The sequence below is a fragment of the Symphalangus syndactylus genome, chromosome 7 (assembly GCF_028878055.3).
Source record: "Symphalangus syndactylus isolate Jambi chromosome 7, NHGRI_mSymSyn1-v2.1_pri, whole genome shotgun sequence".
In the NCBI taxonomy this organism is placed as follows: domain Eukaryota; kingdom Metazoa; phylum Chordata; class Mammalia; order Primates; family Hylobatidae; genus Symphalangus; species Symphalangus syndactylus.
This window is the reverse complement of record NC_072429.2, coordinates 109,861,394-109,878,582: the sequence shown is the minus strand read 5'-3', so window position 1 is coordinate 109,878,582 and position 17,189 is coordinate 109,861,394. Positions and strand designations below refer to the sequence as shown.

The 17,189-nt window shown below is 34.4% G+C and overlaps 1 long non-coding RNA gene across 1 annotated transcript in view; it reads left to right on the top strand.

Moving 5' to 3' along the window:
- The first annotated feature begins 14,064 nt into the window (after positions 1–14,064).
- LOC134737242 (uncharacterized) overlaps positions 14,065–17,189 on the top strand; it is an 86,865-nt gene continuing 83,740 nt past the window's right edge. The window contains exon 1 of the long non-coding RNA XR_010121934.1: positions 14,065–14,325. This is a non-coding gene — a long non-coding RNA (uncharacterized lncRNA). The remainder of the gene's footprint in view (positions 14,326–17,189) is intronic.

Sequence of the window (17,189 nt, the reverse complement as noted above, 5' to 3'; positions counted from 1 at the left end):
ATTCACAAAAACTGGAGCTAAAAAACAAATTCATCAGAGTTACGTGATACAAAATCAACTCACACAGGTAAGTTGTGTTTTTATAAACTAGCATAAATAATCCAAAAAAGTTAAGTTCATTTACAATAGCATCCAAAGAAATAAAATACCTCAGAATCAATTTAACCAAGAAGGTGAGACTAACACAGCATAAACTACGTTACATTACTGAAAACAATGTTAAAAATTTGAATAAATAGAAAAATATCCCATGTACATGCATTGGAAGATTAACATTATTAAAAGGGAAACACTACCAAAAGTGACTTACAGATTCAATATAATCCTACCCAAATCCAAATGACCTTTTTTTGCATAAATGGAAAATGAATCCTAAAATTCATATGAAAAGGGACCCCAGAAAACTAAAGACATATTGAAAAAGACGAAGTTGGTAGGCTCACACTTCTTAATTTTCAATCTCACAACAAAGCTATAGTTATTAAAATGGTGTGGTATTGGCATAAAAATAGACTTTTAAAATAGTGGAATAGAATTGAAATTCCTGTATGAATCCCATTCCTTTATGACAATTGATTTTTCACAATGGTGGCACTACCATTTGAAGAGAAAATAAGTCTCTTCAACAAATGTTGTTAGAACAATTGGATATCCATATTCAAAAGACTGAAGTCGTGTCCTTACCTGAAACCATATATAAACATTAACTTAAAATGAATTGAACTTTTCAAAGAAAACATATGGGTGAATATTTATGACCTTGAATTCAATAATACATTCACAGGTAGTGTAAAATAAAAGCTCAAGAAACAACAACAATATATAAATTTGGTTTCATTAACATTAAAAACTTTTGTATATCAGAAGGCATTATCTAAAAAAATGAAAGGGCAATTTCTGAAATGGAAAAAATGATATGCATATATTTCATAAAGGTCTCGAATCCAGAGTATATGAATAATTTATGCATTTCAACAGCAGATATAAAAATTAAATTAAAATTTGACAATGCAATTTAGTAGACATTTATTCAAAGAAGATTTCAAGTGATCAGAAAAATGCATAAAAAAGCTCAACATTATTAGTTACAAGAAAATGCAAAACAATCATACAATGAGATACCACTTCAAACCCACTAGGAACATTTTAAATAGAATAAAATGGAATATAAGTGTTGAAATGGAACACTTGTACTTTTTTGGTGGAAATGTAAAATGGTACAGCCACTGTGAAAAACATTTTGGCAATTCCTCAAAAAGTTAAACCTAGATTTACCACATAATACAACAATTTTGTTTTTAGTTTTATACCCAAAATAATTAAAAATAGGTACTCAGACAAACACTTGAACACTGATGTTTCTAGCAGCGGCATTCACAATAGCCAACAACTAGAAACAATCCATGTTCATCAATGGAAGAACTGATTAAAAATTTGTTATAAGCTGGACGCTGTGGCTCACATTTGTAATCCCAGCACTTTGGGAGGCCAAGGCAGGTGGATCACAAGGACAGGCATTCGAGACCAGCCTGGCCAACATAGTGAAACCCTGTCTCTACTAAAAATACAAAAAATTAGCTGGGCATGGTGGCTGGAGGCTGTAATCCCAGCTACTCTGGAGGCTGAGGCAGGGGAATCTCTTGAACCTGGGAAGGCAGAGGTTGCAGTGAGCCAAGATCGTGCCACTGCACCTCAGCCCGGGCGACAGTGCAAGACTCGGTCTCAAAAAAAAAATTGTTGTAAATATGTACATATATATATATATATATATATATATGAAATTGAATATTATTCACCTGTAAGAAGGAACAAAGTACTGACACATACTGAAACATGGATGAGCCTTAAATATAGTATGCTAAGTGAAAAAAGCTAGATTCAAAAGCTTTTGTATTATAAAATTTCCCTTAAAAAAATCATTCAAAATGGGTAAACCTATAGAGACAAAAATCATGATGGTAGTTGCCAGAGTCTGTAGGGCAAGAGAAATGGAGCGTGACTGTTTAATGGGTACAGAGTTTTTTTTCTGGCATCATAAAAATATTTTGGAACTTGATATGGTTGTGGTAGTTGCACAACATTGTGAAAATACTAAGTTGAATGCTTTAATATGGTAAATTTTATGTTAATGTGAATTTTACCTCAATTTTAAAAAGAAGAAATAAGTGAATGTACATATACCATACTAATTCTACTCAAAAGAATGCTGGAGTAACTGTACTGATTATAGAAAAGCAGATTTTAGGATTAGGAGGATAAGCAAGGATAAAAGGGGATAAAGGTATCAATTCTCCAAGTAGGCATAATGTCCGTAAATGTTTATGCATCTCCAAGAGAATATTAATATACATGACACAGAACCTGCTAGAACAGTGGAACAAAATAGTCAAGTCTAATATGATAACTGAAGATTTTGACATCTCTCTCAATAATTGATAGATAGTAAGGATATTAATAATCTAAACAGCATCATTAATCAACTTGATCTTATTGATATTTGTAGGCTACTTTATTCAATATCAGCAGAATAATGTCTTTCTTACAAGTTCATATGGAACATTCACCAGATAGACTACACTCAGGGCCATCAAATGCACTGTAATACATTAAAATAATATAAATAATTCAACGTATGTTTTCAGACCTCAAAGGAAATAAGGTAGAAATTATTAGCAGCTAGATAGCTAGAAAATTACAAAATTATTGGGAGATTAAACAACATATTTCTTTCTCTGTTTTTTCTTTTTTTTTTTGAGATGGAGTCTCGCTCTGTCACCCAGGCTGGTGTGCAGTGGCACGACCTTGGCTCACTGCAAGCTCTGCCTCCCGGATTCATGCCATTCTCCTGCTTCAGCCTCCCAAGTAGCTGTAAACAACATATTTCTAAATAATACATTTATCAAAAAAAAGACATTTCCAGATAATTCCAAAATATTTCAAACTAATAAAATATAATTAAAAATTATCAAAATTTGTTGAACGTAGCATAAGACATGCTTAGATGAAAATGTGTCAATTGAATGTGTATATTTGAAGAGAAGTAAGACCAATACTCTGAGATTTCACCTTAGGGAGCTAGATAAATAAAAGCAATTTAAGAAACGGAAAACAGTAAAAATTAGAGCAGAAATCAATACATTAACAGCAGGAAAGCAAATGTCTTATTCTACAGACATTGAAAGGAAAATAATGCAATATTATAAACAACTTTACTACTCCAAATGTTATAACCTAAATAGATCAATTTCTTGAAATTCACAAACTAACAAAATCACGAAAGAAGAGTAGCCCTAGATCTATTTTTTAATTGAATAAATAATTTATAACCTAACAAAAAAGAAATCATAAAATTCTAGGTGGATTTATTGCTGAAGTATACCAAACATTTAAGGGATAAATTATACCTATTTTTTTTTTTACAATCTCTTCCAGAAAACAGAAGCAGAGGGAACATTTTCTAATTCACTTAATTAGGTCAGCAGTACTCTAATATCTAAATCAGATAAAGACATTACAAGAATGAAACACATAGATCAATATCTTATGCACATAGGCACAAAAGTCTTTAACAAAATACAATCAAACTGAATACCAAATTTATGAGATAATTTATTTACCTTGATCAATTGGGATTTTTTTCAGACATACAAAGCTGGTAGCTCAACAATCACAAATGAATGAATGTAATATCTACTTCATCATTAAGCTAAAGAAAATAAATCATATAATCCTATGAATAGAAGCAGAAAAGCATTTGATAAAATCCAACACCCATTTATGATAAAAGCCATAGCAAACTAAGAATAAAGAGGACTTTCTCAACTTGATAAAGAATATCTATAAAAATTCCAGAACTAATGTTATACATTATAGTGAGAACCTGATATGTTTTCTCTAAAATTGAGAACAAAGCAAGAATGTCCTCTCACAGCACTCTCATTCAACAATATACAGTACTCCTGTTTTATTTCCAAGTTTTTTTTTAAAAATTAAATTTTCATATTTTTGTTAATTCTTTGGAATTTTCTACACAGAAAATCATACCATCTGCAAGTACAGGCAGCTTTAGTTTTTTGTTTTTTCTTTTCCAATCAGAATGCTTTTTATTTTATTTCTTTTTTTCCTTATCATTTTATGTAGGATTTCCAGTACGGTATTCAAGAACTAAAAGACTCAATGTATTTAAGATATTGATTTTTATTATCTTAATCTATAGATTCAATGCAATCCCAACCAAAATCCCAGCAAGCTAATGTGTTAATATTGACAAACTTATTTTAAAGATTATGTGGAAAAGCAAAACTCTAGAATAACCAAAACTATACCAAAGAACAAAGTTGGAGGACTCGCTATACTCCACTTGAAGACTTACTGTAAAGCTACAGTAATCACATAAATTAATTGAACAGGATAAAGAGCAACAAGGGAGAATCTCCAAAATCAATTGATTGTTAACAAAAGTTCAAAGGCAATACGATGGTGAAAGAATAGTCTTTTCAACAAATTGTGCTGGAAAAGTTGACAAGTACGTAAAATCTGTCTCACACATAGACATAGAATTTACACATTTTACAAATATTAACTAAAAATGATTTAAAGACCTAACTATAGAAATAAAAAATAAAAACCACTTCTGGGAGAAAATATTGTAGAAGATCTGTATTTCAGTTTTTTGATCAGTTTTTAGATACAACACTAAAAGCACTATCAATGAGGGAAAAAATTAAGTTGGACTTCATTCAATTTAAAAAGTTTTGCTTTACAAAGGACCATGTTAAAAAAAAAGTGAAACACCATGAAATAGTAGAAAATATTTGCAAGATACATATTTGATAAAGAATTTGCATCTGAAATACACAAAGAACTTTTACATTGAAAAATAAGAAAACAAACGAAACAATTTAAAAATGGGCAAAGGATCTGAATAAGCACAACCACAAAAAAGATATATAGATGATATCTAGACATGTAAATAGATTACAATATCATTTGCCATCTTAGAATTGCAAATTAAAACAACAATTTAATACTAGTATACATACCTATTAGGATGGCTAAAATTTGAAAAACTGACAACACCGAATGTTGGCAAGGATGCTGAACAATAGGAATTCCCATTCACTCTTGCTAGGAATACAATATTGTACAGCCCCTTTTGAGAAGAGATTGAGAGTTTCTTATGAAACTACACAATCTTACCATATGATCAGACAACTGAACTCCTATTTATGTAACTAATTTTAAAACATATATTCACACAAAAACCTGCATGTGAATGTTTGTAGAATCTTTATTCAAAATTGTCAAAACTAGAAGGATCAAATATGTTCTTTAATAGGTTAGTGGATAGACAAGTATGGTGAATTCATACAATAGAAAGTTATCCACTAATAAAAATAATAAGATATCAAATCATTCAAAGACATGGGTAGACCTTAAATATATATTGGTAAGGTGAAAGAAGCAAGTCTGAAAGACCGCTATATGCATCCAACAAATTATGAGACATTCTAGAAAAGGTGACATAATGATTATATTTAATGCTGTATCCTGGATGGAATCCTGGAACAGACAAAGAACATAAGCAAAAACTAAGAAAATCTTATTAAGATGTGGATCTTAGTAAATAATAATGTATCAGTATTTGTTGATTAGTTGTGATAAATGTACTATACTGGCTGAAGAGGTTAATAGGGGAAACTAGGTATGTGGCATATGAGAATGTTCTTTCCTATCTTTGCAAATTTTCTTTAAATATAAAAGGTTATTTAAATAACCCACATATTATAAATAAATATGAATTAAATTATTATGCCTTAAGCTGCTGTAAAGGATTCTTTTCCCCATTGATTTCCCATCAGTTTACTTAATATTCATAGAAACACCTAGGATTCTCCAAGCTCTCTGCAGTGGGAGGCAAATGTCAGTGAATAGTAACTAAATTACTAAAATGATAAAATTTCCATCGTAATGTGTTATTATGATAATAATAAGTATTATTATTGCAACTATTTTGAGTTTTCTGTATGCTTTATCATTCTAAATAATTTATACTATAATATTATCACTGATTCACTAGAACAGCTGTATGATTTATAGTATTGATACCTTCATTAAAACAATTTTTTAAATATATAAAATTTGTACATTTTTATGGGGTACATGTGATATTTTGGCACATGCATAGAATATGTAATGATCAAGTCAGGGTACTTAGGGTATTCCTCACCCAGAATATTTATCATTTCTAAGTGTTGGGAGTGTTTCAAGTCCTCTCTTCTAGCTATTTTGAAATATATATTACGTTATTATAGTCACTCTACTCTGCTATTGAATATCGGAACTTATTCCTCCTATTAACTATATTTGTACCCATTAACCAAGCTCTCTTCATCACACTTCCCCCAGTGCACGCGCACACACACGCACGCACACACACACACACACCCTTCTCAGTTTCTGATAACTATTATTCTACTTTCTACCTTGATGAGATCAACTTTTTTAGCTCTCACATATGAGTGAGAATATGCAATATTTGTCTTTTTGTGCCTGGCTTATTTCACTTAACATAATAAACTTCTGTTTCAACCATGTTGCCGCAATTGACAGGATTTTATCCATTATTATGGCCAGCAAGTATTTCATTGTGTATGTATACCATACTTTATTTATCCATTCATCTATTGATGGACACTTAAGATAATTCCATATCTTTGCTGTTGTGAATAGTGCTGCAACAGAGGGGTGCAGGAATACCTTTGATACACTGTTTTTCTATCCTTTTAATAAATACCCAGTAGTGGGATTGCTGAATCATAGGGTAGTTCTATTTTTAGTTTTCTTAAGATATCTCCATACTGTTTTTCATAATGGCTATACTAATTTACATTCCCAACAACAGTGTATGAGAGTTTCCTTTTCTCTGCTTCCTCACTAGCATGTTTTTTTAAATGTCTTTTTAATAATAATCATTTTAACTGGGGTAAGATTACATCTCCTTTTGGTTTGGAGAGGCATTTATCTGATGATTAGTGATGTTGAGAATTTTCAAATATACTTGTTGGCCATTTATATTTCTTCTTTTGAGAAATATATATTCATGTCCTTTGCCTACTTTTTAATGACATTGTTAGTTATTTGCTATTGAGTTCTGTATATATTTTGAATATTAGTCCCTTGTCAGAAGAATAGTTTGCAATTTTTTTCCATTCAACAGATTATCACTTCACTCTGTTGTTTCCTTTGCTGTGCAGAAGCTCTCTATTTTAATATAGACCAATAGAACAGAATAAAGAACCCAAAAGTAAATCCACTTTTTTATATCCATTTGATTTTTTTAAAAGATGCTGAGAACATCCACTGGCAAACAGACACCCTTTTTAATAAATATTACTGGGAAAACTGGATATCCATATGCAGATGTATATCTTGCATTATATTTAATACAAAAATCAACTCAAAGTGAATTAAAGACCTAAATATAATATACAAAACTATAAAACTACTAGAAGAAAACATAGACGACATACTACAGGATATTGGTCTATGCAAAGATTTTATGGCTAGGACTTCAAAAGCATAGGCAACAAAAAACAAAATAGGCGAATGATATCCTCATTTTACAGAAAATCAAAGGGAGCCCCTGGGAACTTAAACATTATGTACCTATCAAGTAGCAAGTCATGCAAGATGTGTTAGCATCAGACTACTATGAAAAATTTCTTTAGAAAACCCCTTCAATAAAAATATTACAACTAAAAGACTGCCTGGCCTGAATCAGTGGCTCTCTGTTTATAGAAAGAACTTTTTCAGTAACTTGAGGAGTGGCTTAGGTTTCAGGCATGTATATTTTTTGAAACATGACTTCAAGTCTACTATAGAATTCATGAAAAAGTGTTCATTTGAGTATGTGTGCAGTGAGGGTTTTTTCTGTCATGGCAGGATGACTATTAAAGGCCATGATAAAAATCAGAAATATTGATTAGGTAATGGACATACAGAGCTTAGGTGTGTGGTCAGGATGGAAAAAGTGTTTTGAAATTTTTCTACCTGTAACTGAACACATGGAAGTAAAATAGCTTTTCCAGAAAAGGAAAATAAAAAAGAAAGTAGAGAACCACTCTCAGCATCTTAGTTGAGAACAACACTGAGAGTGGAAGGAAGGCATATATGAATACTATGGCAAAAAAGTGGGTGATGGCCAAAAAGTTTAGAATAAGAAGCAATGGAGAAACTGACTTTCAGGGTGGAATAAAAGTGTCCCTATTTCTAATACTTCGGAGATTATAAGAAAAGAAAATGACTGCTATAGTTGGCTTTTGTCATGCTCATTTGGGCTAAGGTAAGGAAACAATGAGGTAGCAGGCTCTGAAAAAGTGGGAATAATGTAAGCCATTATTTTGAGGATCCAGAGTATGAAAAGTTTGTTAAAATTCAGTAGCAGAAAGGAGGCATAGATTAGAGCAACTTTAGCCCGTTTAATTTACAACTAAAGTGTGAGATTGTTGTTACGTAACTCATCCTTAAGTATCTTGACTTTATTTACATAAACACTGTTGACCTGGGGAGAGAAAACTTTATACTCAGTGCAATGCTGGCAATATGAAAAGACTACACATTTGCCACAGTTGAATTTTGAAAGATTTTTTAACTTAGCTGTCCTTTGAGAAACAAGTGAGTCCTAACCTCCCTTACATCCCTGTCAAATTGAAGCCTGGAGCTTTTATGATACTTATAAGGGTGTCTTCCACCAGAAACAATGATGCTGGAATTACTGAATCTATTAAATGTTATCCTAATATTTTCTTATGTAGGCACATCAAGGGAAAGCATTAAAAATTACATTATAAAACTGCACAATTATAATATAATTGTAGAACCGTAAAAGAAAAAGAAAGGTTTATGTTACAAATTGGTTCTGTCTTTTTGAGCCTTATGCACAATTATTTCAAATTTGTATTCTTAAACTTCTAATAATTCAGTGGCTAGAAATAGCATTCCATTTAGATTCCGGTGTTAGTGGTAATGTTACATTTCGTACTTTGAAAACATATCAGCATGAATTATCTCTGCTTGCATAATGACAAAATCATTTTAAATACTTACGTTTGGAAGGTAATGTTAACCATGTCTGTGCACAACTAGACACTATCACATTAAAGTGCCCAGAGTTAAATATTTTATTTTGTTCTCTGTTAAGGAAACCCAAAATAGAAACTCTCAAAATATGTATTTGTAATATTTCAAAGCCAATTTCCATTTCCAATGGATTATCTCTTTATCATATGCAAATCAATGTCAATTGCCTAAGAAAATCATTTGTATCCATTTCTCCAACAGAGTCACAAACTTGCCCTCTCTGTTTTACTGTAACTTGTATATCACCGTATTTTAAATTAATAAGATGATTAATTTATTCCCCTCCACTTCACAGAAACATTTAATTAACTCATCTTACCCAAATTCTCTTGAGAAGTTTCTAGGTGAAGCGTTTCTAATATCCTCATCATCTATCATCTTCTACATTCAGCACTTTTATAAGTGTACGCACACAATCAATGCTCCGTTAATCTTGATAATAAGTTAAGAGGGAAAAATTCAAATGCCGTTTTTTTGTTCATGATACCATTCTTTTGTTCAAATGTTAGGGTTCTTAGAAATTTTGTCATTAAAAGTACACTATTTTTGTACAATTAATTGTACAAATGCATATTACATGTAATTTTTATGTTTTGCAATAACATCCAAATATATTTTTACTGCATTACTAACAAAATATATGTATTAAGTATAATTATGTTAATATGGCTAAATTTATATGGCTTTAATTTATATATTAAAGCTCAGACTGATCTTTGACCCTTCTCATTCTTCTCTATTCACCATATCCAGTATATTAACACATCTTGTTGGAACTTCATTCAAAATATGTTTAAAATTATCTCATATCTTTTCAGCACATCTGTTGTTTACCCTGACCTAGGCCACCATTAATTCTCAGTGAAATTACTGCAATAGTCTCATTACAAGAATTAAAAAAAAAAAAAAAAGATTTTAGCCAGTAAATGAGACAAGAAAAATAAACTAAATGTATAAAGATGAAAAAAAAAAGTAAAATAGATTTCATTTAAGATGACTTGCTTATGTTATATGAAATCTTTAGAAATATACCAAATCTCTTTCTTCCCAAAACACAGCAAACAAAAGCCTAGAGCTCATAAGTAAGGTCTAGTGTGACAGGTCCCTCACTAGATTACTTAAGGATGTAGGCCTGCTGCTTGAACCTTAAAGGCTAGTCAGTGAGTCAAGGCCATGGGCTCTCAGGGACACCAGCCATTGGATTCTTAGGGACGCCAGGTGAGAAGCAGGTATCCCTGAGAACCGAAACATCCCAGTGAGTAGCTGAGAGCCTACCAAGGAAAACAGTCCCGTCTCACACACGCACAGTAGGCAAAAAGCCAGAAAATTAGCTTGGAAGCAGCTTAAAGATGAAAAGCGGCAGGACTCTTTAAAGCTGCCCGGCTGCTGCCCAGAAGTCTCCCATATGTAAGTATTAATCAACTCACTAAACTGGACTTGTCTGAGTCATCTTTTGGTTGCCTGGCAGCCTTCCAGTTTGGGATGGGGGATGTTACAGTCCCAAGTTTTTCTCATAACACAAGGTTGGTAGAGCTACAGAATACACTACTAATGTGCATAATCAATTGAATTTCTATGTCCTCAGAAGAAACAACCCATAACTTAATAAAGCAATTCAATTTAAAACATCAATAATTATAAAACATTTTTACACAGTTTTTTTTTAAATGGGGACCTGCAGCATTGCAAATTACAACACATTGCCTAGATATATTAAACAAGAGGCAAATACATGGAGAAAACTACATGTTCATGGGTTGGAAGTCTTAATAATTTTAAGATAGCAGTTCTCCCTAAATGGACGTACAGATTTAATGAAATTCCTATAAAAATCCCAATAGCACTTTTTATGGAAATTGACAAACTGATTAAAAACTATATATAAAAATTCAAATGATTTAGACCAACCTGAAAAGAAAAATTATTGAAAAACAAGAACTTACACTTTCAGGTTTCAAAAATTCCAGTAAAGCTAAATAATCAAGATGCTGTGATACTGGCATTAGGATAGACGCATAAAGCAAGAAAACAGACTAGACATCGTAGAAATAAATGTGACATAAACCCATTAAAAGATGCTCACCATCATTGGTAATTAGGTACATGCAAACATACATATACACAAACACACACACGTAATTAGACACATCTACACACTTACTACAATGGTTATTAAAACTAATGACAAAAACCAAATATTACAGAAGTTGTGTAGAAAGTAGAGCCCTCATACATTGCTTGCAGGAACATAAAATAGTACAAACATTACAGCAAACAGGGTGGCAAATTATATATCCTCATGATAAGAAAAAAATTAAAAATCACTTATATATAGAAAAGATAGTAGGACAGCTCTTGCCCAAGGGATACACTAATTTTTCAACTGTTTCATATTATATTCTGTGGGAACCTTTAACATATTGATACTGTACAGAGCATCACACAGGTGATATAGCAATGATAACATGTTAATCAGAATGTGTTAACTACAAGTTAACATCCAATTACAATGGATGTTATAGTAAGACCCATGTTCACATGGAGGGGATAAAGTCTGCACAAAGTGGTTTCCCCCATTTGTGAAGATTTCAGGAGTTCAAAGATCTGAATCATATTGCAACACCCCTTCTAAGATTAAGACAAATAAAGTATTGTACTGTATATCCCTTTGTCTCCAAGAAAGACAGCTAGTGCAATTTTTTTTTCCAGTTAAGGTATCACTATTCACATACCCTGTTCCCTTATGTCAGGTCTACTTGACATTTAAGGTGATACATTTCTTCTTTTAACTACTGTTCATTTTCTTACTAAAAATAATAGTTCAGATAAAGTAAATTTTTTACATTTTTCTTCTATATAAGATAACAAAAATCTTGAGAAAAATCTATAAATTATAATCCTTACTCTCCAAATTTTGCAATCTCAGAAAGGTTACTTTAAAACAGTAATATTTAACTAATGTCTAACCCAATAGCTGACTCCTAATTATATATAACTATTACAATAGCTAACATTATAATAAACCCCTTCCTGGATTTCTACACTTCACCACACTTCATCTCTATCATGAACCAATCATTTGAGTCACATCACTTTATTAACATAGGTACAATGTGCAGTTTCAAAATATATAACTTTCTAAAAAATGATAGTCTGGGCTGAGCATGGTGGCTCATGCCTGTAATCCTAGTACTTTGGGAGACCAAGTCTGGTGGATTGCTTGAGCTCAGGAGTTAGAGACCATCCTGGACAACATGGTGAAAACCTGGCTCTACAAAAATTATCCAGATGTGGTGGTGCACATCTGTACTCTTAACTACTCGAGAGGCTGAGGTGAGAGAATGGATCATTTGAGGATGGAAAGTAGAGGCTTCAGTCAGCTGTGATTGCACCACTGTACTCCAGCCTAGGAAAAAGAGTGAGACCCTAAGAAAAAGTATTCTTACTTTCCTCTTTTTAAAAGGCATCTTTGAATCATTGCAAAAAGTACAATTTTTAAGAGGCTCTTACATGAACTTTCCATCTTTTTCCATTATTCACTATGGCCCTTTCTTAGAAAACATTGGCCTTTCAGATTCAATGTGCATTTGGATTTATGCATTTTGAAAATGTGTGCCCCTAGAACAGATAACTACATGCCCCCTTTTCCAGGAGTATAAATTTTCCTGAAAATTTAGGAAAATATGTTAATATGTAATTATCCAGATATATTATTTAAGGTAATTACATTAATGTTAAAGTCAGACTTCAAATACATGTTACATTGATTAATATTACTTTGAGCTACAGCCTCTGACACCAGGGAAACAAGCACAATATTCTCATTGCACATCTAAAATCAAAGTTCCTGAAGTAAATTTTACATACCTGTCTGTAGTATTGAGAGGTGACAGCATGCTGGCAAGTCCTCACAGCCCTCGCTCCCTCTCGGGGCCTCCTCTGTCTGGGCTCCCACTTTGGCGGCACTTGAGGAGCCCCTCAGCCCACCACTGCACTGTGGGAGCCCGTTTCTGTGCTGGCCAAGGCCAGAGCCGGCTCCCTCAGCTTGCAGCGAGGTGTGGAGGGAGAGCGCACTAGCGGGAACCTGCGCTGTGCACGGCGCTTGCGGGCCAGCTGGAGTTCCGGATGGGCGTGGGCTTGGCGGGCCCCGCACTCGGAGCGGCCGGCCGGGCCTGTCGGCCCCGGGCAGTGGGGCAGTGAGGGGCTTAGCACCCAGGCCAGCGGCTGCGGAGGGTGTACTGGGTCCCCCAGCAGTGCCGGCCCACCGGCGCTGCGCTCGATTTCTCGCCGGGCCTTAGCTGCCTTCCCGTGGGGCAGGGCTCGGGACCTGCAGCCCACCATGTCTGAGCCTCCCACCCCCTCCGTGGGCTCCTGTGCGCCCGAGCCTCCCCGATGAGCGCCGCCCCCTGCTCCACGGCGCCCAGTCACATCGACCACCCAAGGGCTGAGGAGTAAAGGCGCACGGCGCGGGACTGGCAGGCAGCTCCACCTGCAGCCCTGGTGCGGGATCCAATGGGTGAAGCCAGCTGGGCTTCTGAGTCTGGTAGGGACGTGGAGAACCTTTATGTCTAGCTCAGGGATTGTAAATACACCAACTGGCACTCTGTAGCTAGCTCAAGGTTTGTAAACACACCAATCAGCACCCTGTGTCTAGCTCAGGGTTTGTGAATGCACCAATTGACACTCTGTATCTAGCTACTCTGGTGGGGCCTTGGAGAACCTTGGTGTCCACACTATGTATCTAGCTAATCTGGTGGGGACGTGGAGAACCTTTGTGTCTAGCTCAGGGATTGTAAACGCGCCAATCAGCGCCCTGTCTAAACAGACCACTGGGCTCTGCCAATCAGCAGGATGTGGGTGGGGCCAGATAAGAGAATAAAAGCAGGCTGCCCGAGCTAGCAGCCATAACAGCTAGGGTCCCCTTCCACGCTGTGGAGGGTTTCTTCTTTCACTGTTTGCAATAACTCTTGCTACTGCTCACTCTTTGGGTCCACACTGCGTTTATGAGCTGTAACACTCACCGCGAAGGCCTGCAGCTTCACTCCTGAGCCAGCGAGACCACGAGCCCACCGGAAGGAACAAACTCCTGACACGCCGCCTTTAAGAACTGTAACACTCACTGCGAGGGTCGGCGGCTGCATTCTTGAAGTCAGTGAGAGCAAGAACCCACCGATTCCGGGCACGGTATGAATGAAAATCCGGTACTTTATATTAGTTTCTCCTTTTGGGGGGAAAAGTATTATGGTGTGATTCCAAGAGCTTATGAGGTGTGTTCATTACCTGGATATCTATGCCATATCCAATTTTAATAAGTAAATTTCCATGAAGTGATATATAGATGCATACTAATTATTACATAATAAACATTGGAGAGTCTTTGTGGTACTAGTACAAGCTGTAAAAAGTAATGTCATGCTTTATTTTTTTGCCTTTTTTTTTTTTTTTGAGACGGAGTCTCGCTCTGTAGCCCAAGCTGTAGTGCCGTGGCGCCATCTTGGCTCACTGCAAGCTCTGCCTCCTGGGTTCACACCATTCTCCTGCCTCAACCTCCGGAGTAGCTGGGACTACAGGCGGCCACCGCCACGCCCGGCTAATTTTTTGTATTTTTTAGTGGAGAGGGGGTTTCACTGTGTTAGCCAGGATGATCTCGAACTCCTGACCTCGTGATCCACCCACCTTGGCCTCCCAAAGTGCTGGGATTACAGGCGATGTGATGCATTTTATGCAAAGACAGGCCAGAATACATAGGCTTCTATTTTCAAATTTTGTCTTCTGGCAATGTTGATACATTTGCACCATTACATCTCTTAGGTAATTTTCAAGCATTTGCCTTTCTTTGTTATATAAATCTTCACTTTCTAAAGGGATCAATTGGGATTACAATTTTATCCTACCACTAAAACATAAAGCAAAAAGACCAAAAGTGATCTCACCTTTTCGGAGATCTCACCTTTTCAGAGAAACGCACTTAAATATCAGCAGCAGGTGCCTCTCTTTTCTGAGCTTCCCTTCACCTGAATGTGGTTCTGATACTTAAAGGTACAGTATTTATTTTTTACCTAACATAGCCCTAATGTAAGCCAATTGCGTACCATGTGCGGTTACAAAGAAGTATTGATCCATTTACCTGTTGAAGGAAAAGTTGCTATGTTTGGACTTATTGAGAGATGATATGTGGATTTCCAGCTTGATGTCTTCCTAAGGGATTTAAAGGTGATTTTTGCTTTAAAAGAGCAGAACAATACTATTTTTAAAATGGAATCTTTACTGGCTAAATCATAGATATTTTATTACTTAGCAATATTGTCTGTTTTTCTCTTCGTTGTAAAGACTCCTACATACATAATTATCTTACTTGCTCAAAGGTATATTAATAAAGCAAAAAGGTATACGTTAAACTAAAATTCAATGGTTTGAGAAGAAATTTCCTGACACAGTAGTTGAACAGAAGTCTTAGATTGTTCCATCTGAGCTTTCATAGATTACATGTTATTCTTATTATGAGCTTGTCATAAATGAACCTTGTAGCACTTTAGTTTACGGAGTCTAACGAGTTTGTAATGTACAATAAGAATGGAAATCCTCTTTTAAAAGTAGCTTATGTTTTAAAAGCACATCCTGTCCTTTTATAATGTCAAAAAGTTTAACAAAAATTTTGTTAAAATTCACAAGGTTAAAATATTTTTATTTACTTAACATTCTACTTTGATTCTGATAAGATAAACTAAAAATTGTGACAGTCCTAGGCAAAATGTATAGTAAGCTAAGTCAGATTTTAATGTAACCCTCTGTAGCCTAAATTTTCTTAGAACCCAAGTGTTAGCATAATATACTAATAGCATAAAAATTACAGGATTACTCTGGAAGTGCTGTTGTTTCTGGACCATGTTGGGGATTTTATTTCTACTATTCCTACCATCAGCTTTTACATTCATTCTGAATCTGTTTGGGCGACTGTGATTGTTAGTGCCAGTAGGTGTGTGCTAACTAGTAATATTGGAAGATGCTTTACCTTAAAGTAATGTAACTCTGCTATAGAAGAATAGTCTGTCCTCCAAAGAATCAGTGTATTTTTATTAATAACTTAAAAATATTAAAGACATTCTCTTCTCCCCAAATATCAGTATCAAACATTGTTTACCTCCATACATCTTAGTTTCACACGCATTATCTCTAATTTTACAGCAAGTTTGAATTAGGCAGAGACATTAATATCCTATTATTATAAATGATTACAGAGAGCTTTATTAACTTGCTAAGGTTTATACATCTAGTAAGCAAACAGTCGAGAATTCACATAGGGATTTTCTGATTTCTTGCCCAATGTGCTTTTCACTGTACCATGCAATATTTCAAATGAAATATCGCTATGTTGTTGACTGCTCAAGATTAAATATGCATGAGAAATAAAAATAAGCATAAAGGATGAGGGTGATAGTTTAAAAGTAAGTAAAATATTTTTATCTCTAAAAAGCTAAAGAAGGAATACTATAAAAGTAACATTAGTAATATATAATAATAATATTTATATAATTTATCTTATGTATGTACTTAGTATAAGTAAAATTTGTAAACTTACTTGGAACAAAATTTCAAGTTAGAGTTTCGATTTAATAGAAAATTTGCATGTTTCATATTGCTGTTGAAGACACTTAATTTTTACACAAAATCTTTCCCAATCCTTTTACTAGCTTTCGCCTGCCACGCAAATTGAAAAACCAAAAGGTCACTTTCTCAGTTTCGTTTACTTGCATGGAAACCAATCAATGAGAAGTGAACAGAAGTTGGCTAATTAAAATTAAATTAAAAATATTATTATAAAAAGAGACAAAGGTTACCGAAGCAACCTTTCTCAGTTCTTCCATCATCCTTTCTTTAAAGTGAACAGATGACTATAGCCATAATAGCCATCCAGCAACCTTGTGAGAAATATTAACAGAAGAATCATAGGCATGACCTTAAAGGTGGTTGAACCATGAAACCAACATAAGCAGCATCTATTGTCAGACTTATTATATCAAGAAAATAAAATTCTATATCTATAATAT